Source organism: Chionomys nivalis, chromosome 20, assembly GCF_950005125.1.
Source record: "Chionomys nivalis chromosome 20, mChiNiv1.1, whole genome shotgun sequence".
NCBI lineage: Eukaryota > Metazoa > Chordata > Mammalia > Rodentia > Cricetidae > Chionomys > Chionomys nivalis.
Genome location: NC_080105.1, coordinates 9,105,302 through 9,127,361, shown reverse-complemented (window position 1 = coordinate 9,127,361; position 22,060 = coordinate 9,105,302). Strand labels below are relative to the sequence as shown.

The window sequence follows — 22,060 nt, the reverse complement described above, 5'->3', positions numbered from 1 at the left end:
CAGTGTCAGAGCTGCAATTGGCAGGGGTTTGCAGGTGAGCTGTGCAAGGCAGGCCAGGTTCCTGTTTCTGGAGTCTGAGCCAGACACGTGCATTCCATTCCCTTGTGAGTGTCTGCACTCGTTAGCATGCATGCATCCTCGTCGCTAGGAGACAGGGATTCCATTCAAACTGAACCACGGATCTGCCCTGGCAGGACGCTCCTGTGGCACGGTTGCGATAACTTGTTTGCGTTTCTAAGTTTCAGTGTGGGGTTTGGAGGGAAGTGGGTGGCAAAGGCAGGGGGATAGGGAGGGTAGGGAGGGCCTTGGCGGCCCTGGGTCTGAACCATTCAGGAAGACACTGATCATGATGCGCAGACACAAAAACCTTCAGGGCAGGCACTGGTATGCCCGCATGAGGGCCTTCTGCCTGGGCTCTGGGTGCCTTGAGGACAAAATCCAGCCATGTCCTAAATCCTTCATCCCGTATATACCTGAGGAACAGCTCCAAAGGGCGGCCGCCACGGGTGACTTGTCTACAGTGGAGCGCTTTATCATGCCCAGTATATACCCCGTGGATAATCAAGGCAGGAGGAGAAGGTGAGAGAGCCTGTGCTGGGAGATGGGCAGGAGGGGTGGGGCCAGGCAGGCCAGTCAGGGAGAAGCTCCACCTTCCAGGGTGCCTTCCTAAGGGAGGGAAGAAGAAAGGCTTTGCTTCTGCTTTCACTGAGTCATTTTCTACCTGCCTTAGCTCCTTAAGCATCTGGAGTCCACACACCTTGGAAGGGTCTTGCTTTTGGCCTTTCTCTATGGGAAGCCAAACAGTGGGATCTTGAAACCTTTTACATTGCCTCTTTTAGAGCATTTTAAAAGTGATTTAGCTAGTAAGACCATATACATTTAATTTAATTTATTAAGTATATAAAGACTTTTTAGAGTTCTGTATATGAGTGTTGTGCTTGTGTGCAATTTTTTTTTGCACCACGTGTGTCAGAGAGGGGCATTGGATCCGCTGGAGTTATGAACGGATGTGGACTGCCAAGTGGGTGGTAAGAATCAAACCCAAATCCTCTGTAAGAAAAGTTAGTGTTCCTACCATCAAGCCATCTCTAACCCTTACTATACATGTATTTAGTACTAAATTATATATTGCAAAAAATTGTATCATGAGATAGATTTTACCATACGACATCAACATTAAGGCTAAAAAAAGATTCTGTAGATAACTGTTAAGCCCATTTGAGTGATAACATCTGTTACTTCCCTTAATCTTCCATTAAGTTGGTGTCTGGCAGATCTGTCCACTGGTGAGAGTGGGGTGCTGAAGTCTGCCCTATCAATGTTTATGGTTTGATGTGTGATGTAAACGTCAGTAATATTCTTTTACAAATGTGGGTGCACTTGTATTTGGGTATAAATGTTCAGAATTGAGACTTCATCTTGATAGATTTTCTTCCTGTGATGAATGTGAAATGTCCTTCTCCATTTTTTTTTGACTAATTTTACTTTGAAGTTTGTTTTGTTAGATATCAGGATAGCTACACCAACTTGCTTCATACGTCAATTTGGGTAAAATATCTTTTCCCCAGGGACTTGAAGAAAGTTCCTGTTTGCTAAAAAGGGGGACTATATCTATCAGGAGAACTTGGGGCCCTCTCTTTAACATATGACTGGTGCTTATTGTCAAGGTCAGTGTTTTCTCAACCCCAGCTCATGTTGTGTCCATGGGGGCCATGTAAAGTTGGGGGACATGCCACCAAAGTCTATTAAAACAGAAGCAAACTTTATTCTCAGAAAGAATTTTAAATTTTACCAGAATAGAATTCTGGGGGGGGGGGATTGAAAAAAAATAAATCTTCATGGGGTAAAAAGCTTATCATCTTCATTAAAAGAAAGCATTTTTAACAAATGGTGCTGGCATAACCTGATCTCAACCTGGAGAAGAATGAAAATAAATCCATATCTATCACCATGCACAAAACTCAAGTCCAAATTGATTAAAGACCTCAATATAAATCTAACCACACTGAACCTGATAGAAGAGAAAGGGGGAAGTAGTCTGCAACACATGGGCACAGGAGACCACTTCCTACGTATAACCCCGGTAGCACAGACAATGAGAGCAACAATAAATAAATGGGACCTTCTGAAATTGAGAAGCTTCTTAAAGCAAAGGACACAGTCATTAAGACAAAAAGGCATTCTAATGAATGGGAGAAGATCTTCACCAACCCTGCATCAGACAAAGGCATGATCTCCAAATATATAAAGAACTCAAGAAACTAGACATTAAAATTCTAAGTAACCCAATTAAAGAATGGGGTACAGAGAATTCTCAATAGAAGTTCAAATTGCCAAAAGATACTTAAAGTCATGTTCAACTTCTTTAGTGATAAGGGAAATGCAAATCAAAACAACTTTGAGATAGCATCTTACATCTGTCAGAATAGCTAAAATCAAAAACACCAATATTATCCTATGCTGGAGAGATTGTGGAGTAAGGGGAACACTCATCCATTTTTGGTGGGAATGTAAACTTGTGCAACCACTTTGGAAATCACTGTGGCAGTTTCTCAGGAAACTGGGAATCAACCTACCTCAGGATCCAGCGATACCACTCTTGGGAATATACCCAAGAAATGCCCTATCATATTACAAAAGCATTTGTTCAACTATGTTCATAGCAGCATTATTTGTAATAGCCAGAACCTTTAAACAACCTAGATACCCCTCAATGGAAAAATGGATAAAGAAAGTGTGGAATATATACACATTAGAGTACTACTCAGTGGTAAAAAACAATGTCATCTTGAACTTTGCATGAAAATGGATGGAAATAGAAAACACTATCCTGAGTGAGATAACCCAGACCCAAAATATGAATATGGTATGTACTCACTCATTAGTGGACTCTAGCCATAAACAAAGGACATTGAGGCTATAGTTCACAAGTGTAGAGAAGCCAAATAACAAGGTGAACCCAAAGGAAAATAATTATATAAATACTCCTGGAAATTGGAAGGAGACAAGAATGCTAGGCAAAAGTTGGGAGCATGGGGGTAGTAATAGATGTGGGAGTGAGGTTGGGGGAAGGGGAGAGGGGGAGAGAGAAGGCAGAAAAGAAGGATTGGGGAGAGCTTGTGGGAGTGAGAGGGCTGAGATGGAGGAAGGGCAGATACAGGAGCAGGGAAGAAAATATCTACATTAAGGGAGCCATTTTAAGGTTGCCATAGATTTGGCTCTAGAGGGGATCCCAGATGTCCACAGGGATGTCCCCAGCTAGGACTTTGAGCAGCAGAGGAGAGGGTGTCTGAACTGGCCTTGCCCCACTATCACAAATTTCAAATATCACCATAGAATCTTCATCCAGTGATGGATGGAGATCGAGATAGAGCACTGGTGTGAGCTCCCAAGGTCCAGTTGAAGAGCAGAAGAAGGAAGAAGAAAATGACCAAAGAAGTCAGGACCATGTGGGGTTGGTCCACCCACTGAGACAGTGTGCCTGATCTAATGGGAGCTCACCAAATTCAGCTGGACTGGGACTGAACGAGCATGTGATCAAACTGGACTCTCTGAATGTGGCTGACAATGGGGGCTGACTGAGAAGCCATTGATAAAGGCACTGGGACTTGTTTCTACTGCATGTACTGGCTTTTTGGGACCCTAGTCTGGATGTACAGTTTCCTAGGCCTCAATGTAGAGAGGAGGGCCTTGGACTTCCCACAGGGCAAGGTTCCCTGCCCTCTCTTAAGACTGGAGGGTGAGGGAAGAGGATGAGTGGGGGAATGGGAGAAGGGGGGAAGTGGAAATTTTTGAATGGAAAAATAAAAAATAAATAAATGAATAAATAATTTTTTTAAAAAGCTTATCATCTAACAGAGACTATAGCCAAAGTTGAACTTGTAAGGCTGTGATCAAGGACGGTTTCTGAACTCCACCCATTTTTATTGAATTTTATTGAGCTCTACATTTTCCTCTGCTCCCCTCCACCCCCTTCAACCCTCTCTCAAGGCCCCCATGCTCCCAATTTACTCAGAAGATCTTGTCTTTTTCAACTTCCCAGGTAGATTATATCTATGTATGTCTCTCCTACAGTCATCATTGTTGTCTAGGTTCTCTGAGATTGTGATTGTGAGCTGCTTTTCTTTTTTTTAATGTTTAAATCCACTTATGAGATAGTACATGTGATAATTGTCTTTCTGGGTCTGGGTTTGTGTTATCTCACTGAAAATGATGTTTTATAGCTCCATCCATTTTCCTGCAAAATTCAAGATGTCGTTATTTTTTCTGCTCTGTAGTACTCCATTGTGTAAATGTACCACATTTTCCTTATCCATTCTTCAGTCGAGGGGCATTTAGGTTGTTTCCAGATTACGGCTATGACAAACAATGTTGCTGTGAACATAGCTGAGCACATGTCCTTGTGACAGGATTGAGCATCCTTTGATATATACCCAAAAGTGGTATTACTGAATCTTGAGGAAGGTCGTTTCCTAATTTTCTGAGAAATCGCTACACTGACATCCAAAGGGGCTTTACCAGCCTGCATTCCCACCAGCAATGTAGGAAATACCCCTTTTTATAGCAAGAAGCAACAATCATTAGGAATAAGAAAGGAATTTTTATAATCTCAAGGTAAAACTCAGATACAAATTAGCTTTTGGGTTTTGTTTGTTTGTTTGCTTGCTTGTTTGTTTTTTACAATTTCTATTAACAGAGTTTTTGAGTTACACTAGTGTTTGTATTTAGTCCATTGTTTCCCCGGTGCTCCCTGATGGTGGTTATCAAAGTGCCAGTTTCATATAGCAGGGAAGGGTATGGGAAAATTCACAACCAAAGAGTCAGGTATACCCCATCATTTAAAGGTTAACTCAGTTCACATCAGTTGCTGGTCATGAGTGGCTGGGCGGGGCAGTTATCAAAAAGCTGACCTTCAGCCTTGCAGGCAGAGATATTGGTTGTAAAGCAAAGTAACCCCACTGTTAATCTGTAAGCTGCTCAGAAAGCTGCTGACAGTTTGCTCTCATTCTCCTAAGCTTACAACTTTGTGTTTCTTTCTTTCTACGTTCTTATTTCTGGAATCTACATTTCTATATTCTTATTCTTGGACTCTTCACTCACATGCCTCCTTTCTCCCATTTAATTCTGTGTGCAACTATAGAGTTTAAAAGATGTATTCTTTTTCTGTCAGCACACTGGCAGCTATTCAAACTCCCGCTCAGAGCTTATCTGTCTCCCTCCACGTCCTACCTAACACTGACTCCACATTTCCTCTTTGGAACCTGAACTCCCACTGAAGTAACTTTCCAGCCTATGATATCATGAGTTGTAAGTGACATCCCCAGGTCAGAGATGCTGAAATGTGAATAATGTAACACTGGCCTACAGCCCTACTTACAGTGAGGATGAATTGGGGAATTACAAAATTCAAGGCTAGCGTGGGCAATATAATTCTTAAAATGTAAGCTGATTTGAATGAAAATTTGCACGTGTGCAGTAGGTAGAACTCTGCTCTTTCTCTTCATTGAAATTCTATCTTTGATAGCAGCAGGAAGAGTAATCATCATCATTATCCATGAACCACTGAGCTGCCAGGGCTAGGAACACTTGCACATGCTTTGTGCAGACTGAAGACTCACAGTAGCACTGTGTAAGACAGCTACTGTTCCATCCTCCTCACAGGGATGAGAAAATTGAGTAATGGAGCTCATAGAAAGCCAAAGAATTAGCAATTAGAGTAGGATGTGAATCCAAGCTGAGTTGAACCTACTGACTGTTGTCTTCTTGCTCAGACAGGCCACTCTGCTCAAGCATGCAGCTCCTGATAAAGCACTTGCTTGAATGGAGTAGCCATGCACTATGTCCCTAGTCCTGCAAATGAACACTTGAGTAGAGAAAGAAAGAAGGAAATCCCAGGTGCTGCTCTTACTTGGGAAGGAAATGAATTACATACTATCTAGTTTTTACAATATAATGTACTCTGGCATAGTATTCTGTGATTTCCTAAAATATTCTTTCAATTTATAGGACTTCATTGCAGATGGCAAAGTTTTTAAAACAGAGGAGAGCAACTGTGGACCCAGTGGCTGAGCCCAACAGGTACGGTTCTTTCTACCTACAATTTCAGTGCTGTTCTGAGGGCAACAACTGCCGAAGTCAGGAATACGAAATGATAGGAAGGTTGGCTTAAGCTTGAAGCCACATGGTTAGATGGCCCAGCACATGTGAAGCATTGGCTGGATAAAGATCCGTTCAGACCACAAAGAAAGAACAGTATACTGTACCAGGACTGAGTTTGTTAATAATCTGATTTTACTAGTGGTTTTATGTTAATATAGGCAACTTCACATTAATATTTACTATTTTGAAAACTTTTGACTTGGTTTAATTTTTATTATCAATGAAATTTATAATCACTTGTAGTACTTCCACTCTCTTTTTATCTATTTTCTTTTAAAATGCTTTATTTAACATAAGTGCATTTAAGCAGTCATCTTATCTCTTTGATCACACATTGTTGCAAAGTGGCTTTTGAATAGTCAAATACATTAGATTATCTATCATAACAATTAAATGCTATAATCATGTGGGATACTTTTGTTCCAATCCTATCTGAATTGTTTTGATGTTGTGTTAGTGTACCATGTACCCAAACTCCTGGAACAGCTGATATGGTTAGGAACAATTATCCAGGGTGAGAACAAAGAACCAATACTCAAGTTCCACAGCTTTGCTGGGATCCGTCAGCGGTGGCCATTGGACATGGTTCTGTAGACCAGGTCCACACAACAGGGGTGAAGTCCAACATGGAAGCAGGGAAAACCTGGAGATTACACTTCAGGAATCTTGATCTTAGCCACAGCTGCAAAAGAGTGAGGATGGAGCAACTGCATTCCCCTCCTGTGAGTTTTGGAATGGGCTGTGACTCAATGTCACAGAGCAACATTTCTGATGGTTTGGCATCTGCTAGAAAACAGGTAAGTTACAAAATCAGTAACGCATGTATGGTGTCAAAAATATGGTGGCCTGTGGGAGTGCTGGCACTGTGATGGATGCTTAAAGGCCACGGTTGGTTCCTGTCCCACCAAGTGCATCTCTTGGGAGGGAGCATCGAACTCATAGTTAAGTGTCGAAACACAGTTTAAAGTTATTCTTAAATAAATGTCTAATATAAGTTATAATAGGAATGCAAGAATAGGGAACTCAGAGAATTTTATAAATGTTTTTATATGAATATTAAAATAATTATCACTTTCTAACTACATCACAGAGAAGTTTCACTTGGGAAAGAGTCAAAATCAGTGCTTCGAACATCTGCACAGAGTAACGCAGGTAAGACTTTTGATACTACATTCCTCTAAGTCACTGGTTCTCAAACTGTGGGTTGTGACCTTTTTGGAGGTCAAATGCCCCTTTCTTGGTCACCAAAGACCATCCTGCATATTGAAATTTACATTACAATTCAGACCGGTAGTAAAATTACAGTTCTAAAGTAGCAACAAAAGAATGTTAGTGCTGGGGTCAGTGCAGCATGAAGAACTATATTAAAAGGTGGCAGCACTGGGAAGGTCGAGAACTGTCGCTGTAAGTGGTTTACCCTAAGTAAATACATTGTAAAGAAGAGTAAAAGTTTAACTCCCCCAGAATGAAGTATGTAAATACAGTATAAATGAAGAGATCATTTCTAAGAAATTTCAGATACCAGACATATTGTCTGAAAACTTTAGGTTTACTTATGTTGGGGCACTAACATATAAGCTATCAATGCACAAGAAGGGTTCTAAGCTAGCCCATTGTACGTATCCTCTATACATTACAGCAAATTTGGCTTGTAATGAAATCTTTCCAGCCCATTCTCTTACAGTCTATATAACAAATACTTCATATTTTGTGTCTATAGATTATTGCATAGTTTACTAAAATTTGCATACATCCCAAGATAATATATAATATTCAATCATTTTCATTAATCTGTTGCCTAATATCTAACTAGATCATCTTTCTACAATGTCTATTTAGATAGCTTTCCATACCTTCTCATGGCTATCTTTATGCATCCCTCATTTAAAGGCGATTGTGTTGTCATAATATATCACAATAGATTCTCTAAAGATGGTTAAAGACAATCTTTGCATTTTCTTTTTCTCTCTTTTTGCGTTTGGCAGTACTAAGAGTCGAACATGGGGCTCTGTGAGCATTCTAATCAAGCAGTCCTCATTCTAACCATACTTCTAGCCCCTCATTTCATGTTGTTTATGAATATCATAGAACATGCTTACCCATCATTTCCATGTTCCAAAACATGATTTCCACAGAAATTCCTTACAGCAGGAGGAAAATGAACAAATGGCCCTGCTTTGTACACACAGCACTGACTGCCCTGTCCTCCTCCACTGATCCCTCCTCTGTGACACCCAGCTCCAAAGGCCCTGTCCTCCTCTACTGACCCTGCTCTGTGACACCCAGCTCCAAAGGCCCTGTCCTCACCTACTGAGTCTCTGTTGCTTCTGTTAAAAATGCAACTATGAATTGTGCTTCAAGCAGCTGTCATCACAGTCTGATCTTGGAAACCACACCAGGGAGCAAAATCTGTAAATGAATCCAAATGGCCCTCTTCCCACAGTGATGAGATGAGCAGCGTCAGAATTGCGACACCACGGGGAGTTTCTTTTGCATGATTTCTGTATGAAAACTGTTGGATTTTATTTGTATGCATGAGGATTGAATCAAGAAGTCCCACGTGCGTGCCCAGCATGTGCTTTGTCCCTAAACCACAGTCCCAGTACATTCGTTTGAAGGGTTCAAGTACTTTATCTTGGTCATGGGATATGCTGAGAAGTTCTCACTTGGTTTTCACACACCTTAAATGAGGTGAAATAAAGAATTCTTTTGTATCCTCTATGGAGAGTCAATGGAGGTATTTAGTGATAACTTGAGTAAATGAATAGTTTTAAGCACATAAAGATACTTTTGTACCACACAGTAGTCATCCAGGAGCTTGCTGCTCTGTCCCCAGAGTTCTTGCTTTTCTTGTCTTTCACTGTACATGTAGCACAGGGAACACAGCTGTGAACTAAGATGTCTTTCCAATATTTCTGGTCATGGAAGGTGATGGAAGCTGATCCTAAACTTCCTTACACTACTCAGAACAGAGAGAGCAGAACTAGAGCTCAGGAGCCTCTTAGTATCTTTCCCAGATGTGTGTGTAGCTAGGGGTGTGTGAGAACCCTGAGCTTTGCTGTGCTCACAAATGGGAATCTTTTGCAAAGGTCTTTGTCTCTGGTCTCTTTCTGTACCATGTATCATGCCATGCTGTGAAGAAGAGTCACCATAAATCCATCTATCTTGTAGACAGACTCTCTGTCCTAAAAGAATAATTTCAGTTAACCAAGAAGGAAAATTATTGGAATATTAAAAAATAAATATCTTTTAAAACTCTTCCTAGCACCACTGGTCGATACCACCTCCACCATCACCACCACCACCATCACTACCATCTCTACCTCCACCATCTCCACATCCATCACCACCACCACCACATCCACCACCACCTCCACCACCTCCACCACCACAATAACTATGACAAAACACCTATTGCTGACACTGTCAGTTTATACCAGTAAATACCACTTTCTGCCAATCACAACTCAGTTGGGATCAGATATCACAGATGTTTATTTTTAGCTATAAATTTTGATAGAGTTTTCTTCTCTTGCATTTTATTGATTCAACAAAATATTAACAAGAGTTCTCAATGTATTGGTTACCAATAAAACAATGTCTACTATCGAATATTCTCCTTACCACAAATTTTGCCCAAGTAAAATGTATAACGAATGTAATTTTTGCCATTATGAAGGTATATTTTTCTACAGTTGTTATTAAATACATTTCCCCTTTTCTTTAGAAGTGGATGGCAGTACTGATTACATATCACCATTTAGGTAAGATTTCATATTTTAAAATAAAATAAAATAAAATGAAATGTTTGGGGAATACAGAGATAAGTTAGCTTATACTTCTGAGATCGATTTTATTTGAGAAACATCAGTCAAATTCTGTCCAGGAGTTTCTATGGTAAGTGAAGAATAGTTGCTAGCATCTACTTAGATGACATTTTTCATTGACTTCTCTACTTCCTATGATTCTCCAGGGTTTTTGTCCTTTCTCACTTGCTCTCTCATTTAACAATTCTATTCTATTTAGAATTTTACCTTTTTCTTGCTTATATTTTTCCTGTGATTTTTTTCCATTTCTGAGAGCAAAGTGTTCATTTTCTTCTGAAGACAGGTAAAAGAATCTTGAATTTCAGGATTTTAAGACCCTTAGAGTCTTAGATGTGAAGCTCAAACAAACAACAGTAACTTATATGGATACAGGAAAAGGCAGAAATGAGGTTTTTTCACTTAAACTCTTAATTATAAAGCTGCAGGTCACCTTACTTATTCACTAGAATGCAAGAGTCTAATTAGGAGATTATAGTGTGTATAGTGGAGCTATGGAATGGCATAAGTGTAGAATTAGCATTTTGTTCACATAGAGGAAGATGGGCATGAGTAACCAGTTCAAGGTGGAGCTTGAAGAGGAGCAAGAGTGGTTTATGAAGAAGTGAGCATTTTAGAAAAATGATGATAATATGACTACAGTGTATGATAATTTTGACAAAGAAAATATTAAAATGTGCATGTAAAGATATTAAAATTAGCAGTCAGGTGGTGGTGGTACATGCATTTAATCCCAGCATTCGAAAGGCAGAGATAGACAGATCTCTGTGAGTTCGAAGCCAGCCTGGTCTACAAGAGCTAGTTCCAGGACAGGCTCCAAAGTTACAGAGAAATCCTGTCTTGAAAAACAAAAACAAACAAAAAAAATAAAGAAAAAAGAAAAGAAAAATTATCTCAGAAATCTAGGTTAGAGCTAGAGTTTTGTAGGTAGAGTTCTACCAAACAAGTTCAAATCCATAGAATGCCCCAAAGATGGCTGTTGCTAACTGTATCTATAATCCCTGTACCGTGGAAGGAGGACACAGGAGACACTCTTGAGCTCTTCAGGCAGCAGTCTTTCCAATGAGTAAGCGCTGAGTTTAATGAACAACATTGTGTAGAAAACCATGTGGGACCAGTGAGTAACTCAGTGGGTGAGCACACGTGTCATTTAGACCCACTTACATGAGTTGAGTGTGGTTTAGACAGTTTTGCTATGGCACATAGTGGATGCTATGAATCTTCAACCAAGCAGAAGGATAAGCAAGGTCAATGTAGCTGTATGCTGTACTGCAGTATTCTTTGTTTTTGACAGGGTGTGTCACTAAATTCAGGGCATCGGATGTCCTCGACATGTGTGTTGAATCATGGGGGTACAGTCACAGCCACTATGTAAGAAATTTTATAACCTCTGTCTCTAAGGACCACAGCATTAGCCATTTCTTTTGAAATATATGGTCCATATATATAGGCAACAAATAGGTCTTCCTAACTATCTGTTTGACTCTTGAAATGTCCAACTGAGATGTGTCTTTGACACCGTCATCCTAGAATTATCCAGAATCTTTGGTGTTTGTGCAGTCCATGACAGATAATTTTCTTCCACATTTTAGCTGGAGCTTTCAAAGTGGATATACAAGCAGTTTTGTTCTTTTTGCATTTCAAAACTTGTGCTGAATTCTGTTAATGTTTAGCTATGAAGCAGGTTGTACTTACAGAGTCATATGTCACAGACAATGGAATACATTCTTAAGGCTGAAAAGTTCTTTTCAGTATCCATCTACATGTAATGTGTTTAGCCATTATTTCCAAAGTAATAGCTCTCTGTATGAAGATGAAAGTCTATTGTTTGTTATTCTCATTGCTGTCTAACTAACTCTCCCTACTTATTCAAAACCTTAATTTATTTAAAAACTTTGTGTGTATTATTCTGTACCCAAGAATGTGGTAACTGAGGTGTACAGTAGAGGGCATCATATCTTGTCGAGTTACAGAAGTTAATGAGTTGTCCCACTTGGGCGCTGTGCTTTGATCTTAAAATGAACCGAAGTCCTCTACAAGAGCAGCAAGCTGTCTTCCCTACTGAGCCGTGGCTCTAGCATCATATTCAAACCCTTCTGTGAAGTCCACATGATCTTGATATTCACAGGGAGTTGACAACCTCAGTCATTTGCTTCTCTTATCTGGCAGACGACTTGAGATGGTACCATTCTTAATTACCACATCAAAACATAGAAAGACACCAGAATTTCTTTCTCTCATACCAGAAATTTATGAGCAGGCTCTTTAGATTTTATTCAGCATCTTTGCTGTTGTGGTGGTAGACCTCATTCCTTTGCAGATAAGGGCCTACTTCCTTTTGCACCTACAAGTGGTCTGTTTTGCACAGTAGTGAATTCTTTGAAACCTGGTATATTCTTTGGATTTAAGAGTCAAACCATGTGATGACTCTTCATCATCTGTGTTTAAAGAAGGTTTTATCTTTTATGTCAACTAGAAAAACTTGTAGAAGTGAAGGGCCATTCCTCTTCATGATGTTCAAATTAGTTTTCAGTCCCCATTTATTACTTCCAAAGTCAAGGACAATCATGTTACCTAATTAAATGGGGCTATGTATCAATATAAATTTGTTACAATTTATGAAATTCCCAATATACTGCAAATTAAATGATCCCAAAACATAAAACAACTAATACCCAAGGTGGGGATTCATAATTTTTTGATATTTGTAATATTTCAAGGCTACATCTTACAAAATCACATGTTGGGCTTACTTGGTATTCTAAGTGAGTTCAGCATTAAAAACAGTTCCATTTGCTGTTTTGTTCATTCATTTATGTTGCTATCCTAAGTCAGTTGGCAGTTGTGTAAAATAAGCACAAAGACCTAAATAAAAAATGTGTGTGTTTTTTTTTTTTTTTTTTTTTTTTTTTTTTGCTGTTTCTGTGTGCGTATGTATGTTATAGTGAAGAGGTAAAGATTCAAATTTTTGTCATTTCTTCTACATGAAGAAATATGGTATGGACAGCAGTTATCAATCATAATCATCTGCTGAAGAATGAATTCAAAGTTGTTTGTGCCAGGTGTCTGCACATGACTTTAGTCCCAGAACTCAGGAGGAAAAGACTTACATGGTCAACATACTAGGTTTCAGGACGGTTGAGCTACACAGTGAGATCCTGTATCAGATAGGGATTCAAAAACAGAGGATTTAGAACACTTAACAAATGTTTTCCATATGAATAGTAAATCAGTGATAACTTTTGTCACAGCAGAAGAACATCTTTCCAAGAACCAGAACAGATAAGGAAGAAGCCTATCACATTTAATAAAGGTAAGATTTTTTATAGTAAACTACTCTATCTGTTCCTTTCTACCCTAAATAAAATAAATAAGGATAAAAATTTTAGCACTTCTAAGGAGTCAAGGAAATCAAGTATAAATCTGGCTCCATTGTTTTAAAATTTGTTTCTTAATATTCAGGAAAGCCAGAATTAATAAAATTATTTTAAGCACTTTCAACTATGAAAATACACTGTCAAATATGTGGCATATTTGATTTTGACACTGATATATGTGTTGTGTTTATGTAAGTGAGACTATGGAGACCTACATAACCATACTGTAGCAAATTGAAATGCTAGAAAAATTGATATTTCTTTCAATTTTTATAACAAATGCTTTGTCCTTTCTAATGCCTATGATTACAAATTTGGGTGTTTCTAGAACGTAATTATGTCACAAACAAAACTTAATAACCAATTCCTTTCATTAATTTCTTACCTAATGAGGTAATGCAAAACATCTGGGTTTTTTAATTACTTGGCACTTTCTCACTTGAGACAGTTTCCATTAGCTCCATAAAGGTTATCTTTATTGATATGTCCTTAACTTTACAGAAACTTCCCATTTCAGGAGGTCCCACTTATCTATTGTTTCTCTTAGTGTCTATGCTAATGGTATTATATTTAGGAAGTGGTCTCTTGGGCCTGTGCTTTGAAGGCTACTTCCCTCTTTCTCTTCTCTCAGGTTCAGTGTGGTCAGATTTATACTGGTGTCTTTAAAAACATTTGGACTTGAGTTTTATGCTTGGGGATAGATATGAATCTATTTGCATTCTTCTGCATGATGGCATCCAGTTATGCCAGCACCATTTATTGAAGCTGTCTTCTCTTCCCTACTGCATGATTTTAGCTTCTTTGTCGAAAATCATGTGTTCATAGATGTGTGAATTAATATCCAGATCTTTGATTTTATTCCATTGGTCTACTTGTCTGTATTTATGCCAATACCAAGCTGTTTTCCTTACTGTAGCTCTATAGTAGAGCTTGATGTCAGGGATGATGATGCCTCCAGAAGTTTCTTTATTGTACAGAATTGTTTTGACTATCTGTCTTTTTTTCCCTATGAAATTCAATATTGTTCTATCAAGGTCTGCGAAGAATTGTGTTGGGATTTTGATGGGGATTGCATGGAATCTGTAGATTGTTTTTGGTAGAATTGCCATTTTTACTATGCTGATACTTCCTATCCAAGATCATGGGAGGTCTTTCCATTTTCTGATAGCCTCCTCATCTTCTTTCTTCAAAGACTTAAACTTCTTGTCAAACAGGTCTTTCATTTCTTTGGCTAATGTTTACCCCAGGATATTTTATGTCATTTGTGTCTATTATGAATAGTGATGTGTCTCTGATTTCTTTCTCAGCTTCTTTATCATTTGTATATAGGAGGGCTATTGATTTTTTGAGTTGATCTTGTATTTTGCCACATTACTGAAGGTATTGATCAGCTGTAGGAGGTCCCTGGTAGAGTTTTTGGCGTCACTTATATATACTATCATATCATCTGCAAGTAGCAAAAGTTTAAGGCAGCCTACTGAATGGGAAAACATCTTCACCAATCCCACATCAGAAAGAGGAATGATATACAAAATATATGAGGAACTCAAGAAACTAGATATCAAAATTCCAAATAATCCAACTAAAAATGGAGTACAGATCTAAACAGAGAATTCACAACAGAAGAATCTCAAATGGCCAAAAGATATTTAAAGAAATGTTCAGTATCCTCAGCCATCAGGAAAATGCAAATGAAAAGGACTCTGAGATAACTTCTTACACCAGTAAGAATGACTAAGCTCAAAAACACCAATAAAAGCTTATGTTGGAGAGGATGCAGAGTAAGGGGAACACTCCTCCATTGGTATTGGGAATGCAAACTTGTGTCACTACTTTGGAAATCAGTTTGGCAGTTTCTCAGAAAACTAGGAATCAATCTACCTCAAGACCCAGCAATACCACTCTTGGGCATATATATACTCAAAGGATGATGAATCATACTATAAGGACATTTGTTCAGCTATGTGCATGGTGGCATTATTTGTAATAGTCAGAATTTAGAAATAATTCAGATTGCCCCTCGAATGAATAATGGATAAAAAAATGTGGTACATCTACTCAATGGAATACTACTTAGCAGTAAAAAAAAAAAAAGAAATCTTGAAATTTGCATGCAAATGGTTGGAACTAGAAAAAAACATCCAGAGTGAGGTAACCCAGACCCAGAAAGATGAGCATGGTATGTACTCACTCATAAGTGAGCAAAAGCTCTAAAGCAAAGGATAATGAGCCTATAGCCCACTACCCCAGAGAACATAAATAACAAGGTGAACCTTAAGAAAAACATATATAGTTACCCCTGGGAAGGGAAATAGACAAGATCTCCTGAGAAAATTGGGAGCATGGGGCTGGAGGGAGATGAAAGAGTAGAATGGGAGGAGGAGGGGAGAAGGAAAGGGGAGGAGAACTTGTGGGAAAAGGATGATATATATGGGGGAAGGACAGAGACAGAGAGCAAGAAAAGAGATATCTTGATCGAGGGAGCCATTATGGGGCTAAAAAGAAACCGAGAACCAGAGAAATTCCCAGGAATTCACAAGGATGACCCCAGCTAAGACCCTAAGCAATAGTTGAGAGGGTGCCTGAAATGACCCTGCCCTGTAGTCAGATTGATGACTATTTCAAAAGACATCATACAAACTTTATTCAGCAACTGATGCAAGGAGAGTCAGAGATCCATATTGGAATACTGGTCTGAGCTCCCAAAGTCTAGTTGAAGAGTGGGAGGAGTGAGGATATGAGCTGATGTGGGATTTCCCTCTGTGTTCTGTCTGTATATTCTATTACCATTGGCTAATAAAGAAACTTCATTGGTCTATGGAAGGCAGAATAAAGCCAGGAAGGAAATCTGAATAGAGATGTAGAGAGAGAATTGGCAGAGTCAAGAAGATGCAACTTAGCTACCAAAGAAGAGAGACACCATGTTGGTGCCAAAGAAGAGAGATGCTGGAATCTTACCAGTAGGTGGTGACATATAGATTAATAGAAAAAGGGTTAATTTGGAGTGCGCATCCTCTGCCTGAACAGTCCAGAGTCAGCGAACTCCAAGAGAAGATCCTATCAGGCAACCTCGTGGGACCAGGTCCATGCCAGCGAACTGTGTAAGACCAGGCCCAAGCCAGTAACCTCTGCTAGAACAGGCCTGAGCCCTTGACCTCCTCTGGAGCAGGTCTGAGTGAGTGACCTCCATGGGCACAGGCTTGAGTCAATGATTTCTGCCAGAGCAGGCCCAAGCCAGGGATTTCCATGGGAGCTGGCTTGAGACAACCACCTCCAAGCAACCATGCCTGAGCCAGCAACCTCCATGGCCATGGCCTAAGTGGGCAAACTCCCTGGGTGCAGGCCCAAATGACCTCTGGGATTGCAGAGCAACTTCTGGGAGTGCCAAGCAGCCTCTGGGAAGGTCAAGTGACCTCTGTGGTGACTGGAACTGTGAACCTGACTCCACCATGAGGAACAACTATTGGAGTCTTGGATACACTGGCACCCGGAAGAGTGATCACCAGGGACACAGCCTCAACTACACCAATTAGAGGGAAAAAATGGGTAGACAAGATAAGAACACACACAACACCATAAAGAATAATACAACACCAACAAAAACTAGTGACTTTAAAACAGCAAGTTTTGAACACCCAATACAGATGAAGCAGAAGAAAGTGACCAAAAAATAATTTTAGGAGAATGTTTGAGGCTTTTTAAAAGGATATGAAAGGTGGAACAAAAGACAAACAAAATTTGGAAGAAATCAACAAATCCCTTAAAGAAAACCAAGAAAAAGCAATCCGACAGGTGAAAGAAACAATTAAAGACTTAAAAACTGAAATAAATACAATAAAGAAAGCACAAACTGGGGGAATTATAAAAATGGAAATTATGAGAAAACGATCAGGAACCACAAATGCAAGCATTAACAGCAGAACACAAGAGATAGAATGGAGAATCTCAAGCGCTGAAAATATGAGAGAGAAAATATTCGTCGGTCAAATAAAATGTTAAATCTAACAAAAGTTTAATACAAAATGTCAAGGAAATATGGAATACCATGAAAAGACCAAATCTAAAAATAATAGGGATAGAAGAATGTAAAGTCCAACTAAAAAGCACAGAAAGTAATTCAACAAAATCATAGAAGAAAACTTTCCCAACCTAAAGAAAGACATGCTTAAGAAGATGCAAAAAGCTTACAGAATACCAAGAAGACTGAACAATAAAAAGTCCACTTTCCACGTAATAATCAAAACACTACATATACAGAATAAAGAAAGAATATTAAGGGCTGCCAAGAAAAAAGGTCAAGTAACATATAAAGGCAGACTGATCAGAATTGTGCCTGATGTCAATGGAAACAAGGAAAGTCTGAAGGTCCTGGTCAAGCGCTATGCAGACATTAACAGACCATGGATGCTAGCCCAGAGCACTATACTCAGGAAAACTTTACATCATTATATATGAACCAAACAAGATATTCCATGACAGAACCAGATTTAACCAATACCTAGCCACAAACCTACCTCTACACAAAGTATGAGAAGGAAAACACCAACCCAAGCAAGTAGCTACATCCATAAAAACACAGGCAATAGGAGATCTCACAACATCAAAGTCCAAAGAAGGAAAGAACAGACACAATAATATCACCAACAACCTAAACTAAATAACAGGAACTAGCAATCACTGGTCATTAATAACCCTTAATATAAATGGACTCCACTCACCTATAAAAAGACACCGGCTAACAGATTAGATATAAAAACAGAATCCATCCCCTTCTGCAACATTCAAGAAACACAGGTCAACCTCAAAGACAAACATTGCCTCAGAGTAAAGTGTTGGGAAAAATTTCTCCAATTAAATGAACCCAAGAAACAAACTATTCTAATATCTAACAAAATGGACTTCAAACTAAAATCAATCAAAAGAGACAAAGAAGAACATTTCATATTAGTCACAGAAAAAATCCATCAAGAGGAAACCTCAATACTGAACATCTATGTCCTATATACAGGGGCCCCCTATTATTGCTTAAATGACACACCAAACCCCACACAATAATAGTGGAATACTTGAACAACCCACTGTCACCACTGGACAGGTCTGCAAGACACAAACTTAGCAAAGAAATAAGGTAACTAGCAGATGCTATAATTCAAATGGGCTTAACAGACATCTATAGAACATTCCATTCAAACATAAAAGAATATACCTTCTTCTCAGAACCTCATGGAACTGTCTCAAAAATTGAACACATGCTAGGTAACAAAGCAAACCTCCGCAGATACAAAAAAATTTGAAATAACCCCATGAATCTTAAAAGATCACCATGATTTAAAATTATAATTCAATGGCAACACTAATTTCAGAAAGCCCAGAAACACATGGAAATTAAACAATACTCACCTGAATCACCAATGGCTCAAGGAAGAAATGAAGGAAGAAATTAAAGACTTCCTAAAATTCAACTAAAATGACCATACAACATACACAAATTTATGGGACACAATGAAAGCATTGTTAAAAGGAAAGTTCATAACACTAAATGCCTACATAAAAACATTATTTTGAGTGAGGTAACCCAGATACAGAAAGACAATTACCGTATGTATTCCCTCATATGTAGTTTTTAAACATAAAACAAAGAAAACGAACCATAGAAACCAAAATCCCAGAGAACTTAGAAAACAATGCGGACACTAAGAGAGACTTACATAGATCTAATCTATATGGGAAGTAGAAAAAGACAAGATCTCCTGAGTAAATTGGGAGCATGGGGACCTTGGGGGGGAGGTCTGAAGGGGGGGAGAGGAGAGGCACAGAGGGGACCAGAGAAAATTGTAAAGCTCAATAAAAATAAAAAAAAAAAAAAGAACCTGAGACCTGAGAGAACCAACATGGCCGCTGCGGCTTCTGGAACTGAGTGGGTGGCAGAGCATCAGAGGCTGGGGCTGGAGCTGCACCTAGCCTCAGCCAGGGGTCCCTTTAGAGCAGCCCTGGCAGCTATGCCAAGGGTCCTGAGCCGCCAGGGGAGCAAGGAGCCCAGCGAGAGGGAAGAAGTAGACAGACCTTCCTGTGAGTGCAAGCCAACAGGCAACCCAACTGAACACTCAGATTGGGAAAATGAACGGAGGAAGCAAGACGAAGGGCAGAGGGAAGGCTCCTGCATGGCCGAGGATGATGCTGTGGACATAGAGCATGAGAGCAGCAACTGCTTTGAGGAGTATGGCTGGTGTGGGCAGAAGTGGATACAGGCCACCACACTCCTGGAAGATGGCTTCCGAGGCTCCCGCTTTGTCATGTGCAGTGGCAAAGAGAACCCAGACAGTGATGCTGACCTGGATGTGGATGGAGATGACACTCTGGAGTAAGGGAAACCACAATTCACAGAGGCTGATGTCATCCCTTGCACAGGAAAAGAGCATGGTGAAGCCAAGGAGAGAGAGGCACTCCGGTGTGCAGTCCTAAATGGTGATCCCCCCGGCACCCCCATCAAGCTTGAGTTCACTAAATGGGACAGTGACGAGATGCATCCACCAGCAATGGTGAAAGCAGAAAGCAGGAGGCCGTGCAGAAGACCTGCAAGGACAGTGGCACTGAGAAAATCATCGGTGATTCAGCTGTAGCTATTTCTGAGGCCCTAAAGGCTCATGTCAGGGAGCTTGAAAAGCCGCTATCACGGGGGGGGGGGAATACAAATGTCTCACCTGCATGGATTTGTACTTCATGCCCCTAATGTCGATCCAGTTTTGGCATGTGCACTGTGAACGCTGGCTGTGGACTCTGGGTACCAAGAAGCTCTGCCCTCAGAGCAATACCATCACAGCGCCTGGGAACCTGCAGCAGAATCTACTTGTAAGCTAGCCATCCCAGCAGGCCTTGCCTGGAGCAATCCCACCTGCCCCAGCCTCTGTGACAATGAACCCCTTTCCCTTTGTACATAATTGCACACAGGTTCCCGGTGTAAATACATGCATATACACACCCAAACACACATATAGGACTCTGGAGCCAAAGTGGAGCAGCCCTTCCTGCTTGTTCCTTCTGAACTTGGGGACAATGCCTCTTTTGTCTCTGTTTCCAGTGTGGGGCAGAAAGGTAGGGATAGGGAGTAGCTGGACAAGGCTCCTGAGATCTGTCCGTCCCCTAGACTGACTGACAGACATGCAAACAGCAGACAGAAGCAAATGTAATATAGACTGCGTATGCTTACAATGTTGTATATATATATGGGACACTTTGCCCTCCACGGCAAAAGAAAGAAAAAAAGAACCTGAAAAATTCCACACTAACCAGTTAACAACACCTGAAAACTCTGGAACAAAAAAGAAACAACTCACTCATGAGGACTAGACAGCAGGAAATAATCAAATTGAGAGCTGAAATCAATAAAATAAAATGAAAGAAAACACTACAAAGAATAGATGAGACAAAGAGTTGGTTCTTTGAGAAGAATCAACAAAATAGACAAACTAAGCAAAAGGCAAACAGAGAATATACAAATTAACAAAATCATAAATGAAAAAAGGAACATAACAACAGACATGGAGGAAAGCCAGGGAATTGTCAGGTCATACTTTGAAAACGTGTACTCCACAAAATTGGAAAACTTAAAGGATATAGACCATTTTCTGTATAAATATCACTTATCAAAACTAAATCAAGACCAGGTAAGCAAATTAAATAGACCTATAACCACTAAAGAAATAGAAACAGTCATCAAAAGTCTTCTAACCAAAATAAGCCCATGACTAGATGGTTTCTGCACAAATTCTACACAATTCTAGAATTTTCAAAAAACTAATACTAATAGTCTTCGAATTGTTCCACGCAACAGAAACAGAAGTAACATTGCCAAATTGTTTTTAGAAGACTACAATTACCCTGGTACCCAAACCACGCAAAAACATTACTAATAAAGAGAGATACAGATCAATCTCACTTATGAACACTGATACAAAAATGCTCAATAAAATACCGGCAAACTGAATCCAAGAACACATAAGAAAAATCATTCCTTATGACCAAGTAGGATTCATCCCAAAGATTAATTCACCACATAAACAAACTGAAAAATAAAACATGATCATCTCATTAGATGCTGAAAAGACCTTTGACAAAATACAGCATTCATTCTTGGAGAGAGCAGGGATACAAGGAACAAACCTTAAATCTTTGAAGAAATTGAAGAGGACACCAGAAAGTGGAAAGATCTTCCATACTTTTGGGTAGGTAGAATTAACATAGTAAAAATGGCAACCTTACCAAAAGCAATCTACATACCATGTAGAAAAATGAAAATAGACTCACATCTATCACCATGCACAAAACTTAACTCCAAATGGATCAAAGACCTCAACTTAAAGTCAGCCACACGGAACCTTATAGAAGAGAAAGTGGGAAGTACCCTTGAGCACATTGGCACAAGGAACCACTTCCTAAATATAACTCCAGTAGCACAGACACTGAGAGAAACAATTATTAATTGGACCTCCTGAAACTGAAAAGCTTCTGTAAAGCAAAGGACATGGTCAGCAAGACCAAACGACAGCCTACAGAATGGGAAAAGATCTTCACCAACCCCACATCAGACAGAGGTCTGATTTCCAAAATATACAAAGAACTCAAGAAATTGGTCATCAAAAACCAAATAATCCAATGAAAAAAATGGGGACATAAACACAGAACTCTCAACAGATGAATCTA

The 22,060-nt window shown here is 39.5% G+C and overlaps 1 pseudogene; it reads left to right on the top strand.

Moving 5' to 3' along the window:
• The first annotated feature begins 349 nt into the window (after positions 1–349).
• On the top strand, positions 350–20,218 carry LOC130863157 (E3 ubiquitin-protein ligase RNF220-like; annotated as a pseudogene).
• Positions 20,219–22,060: the final 1,842 nt, after the last annotated feature.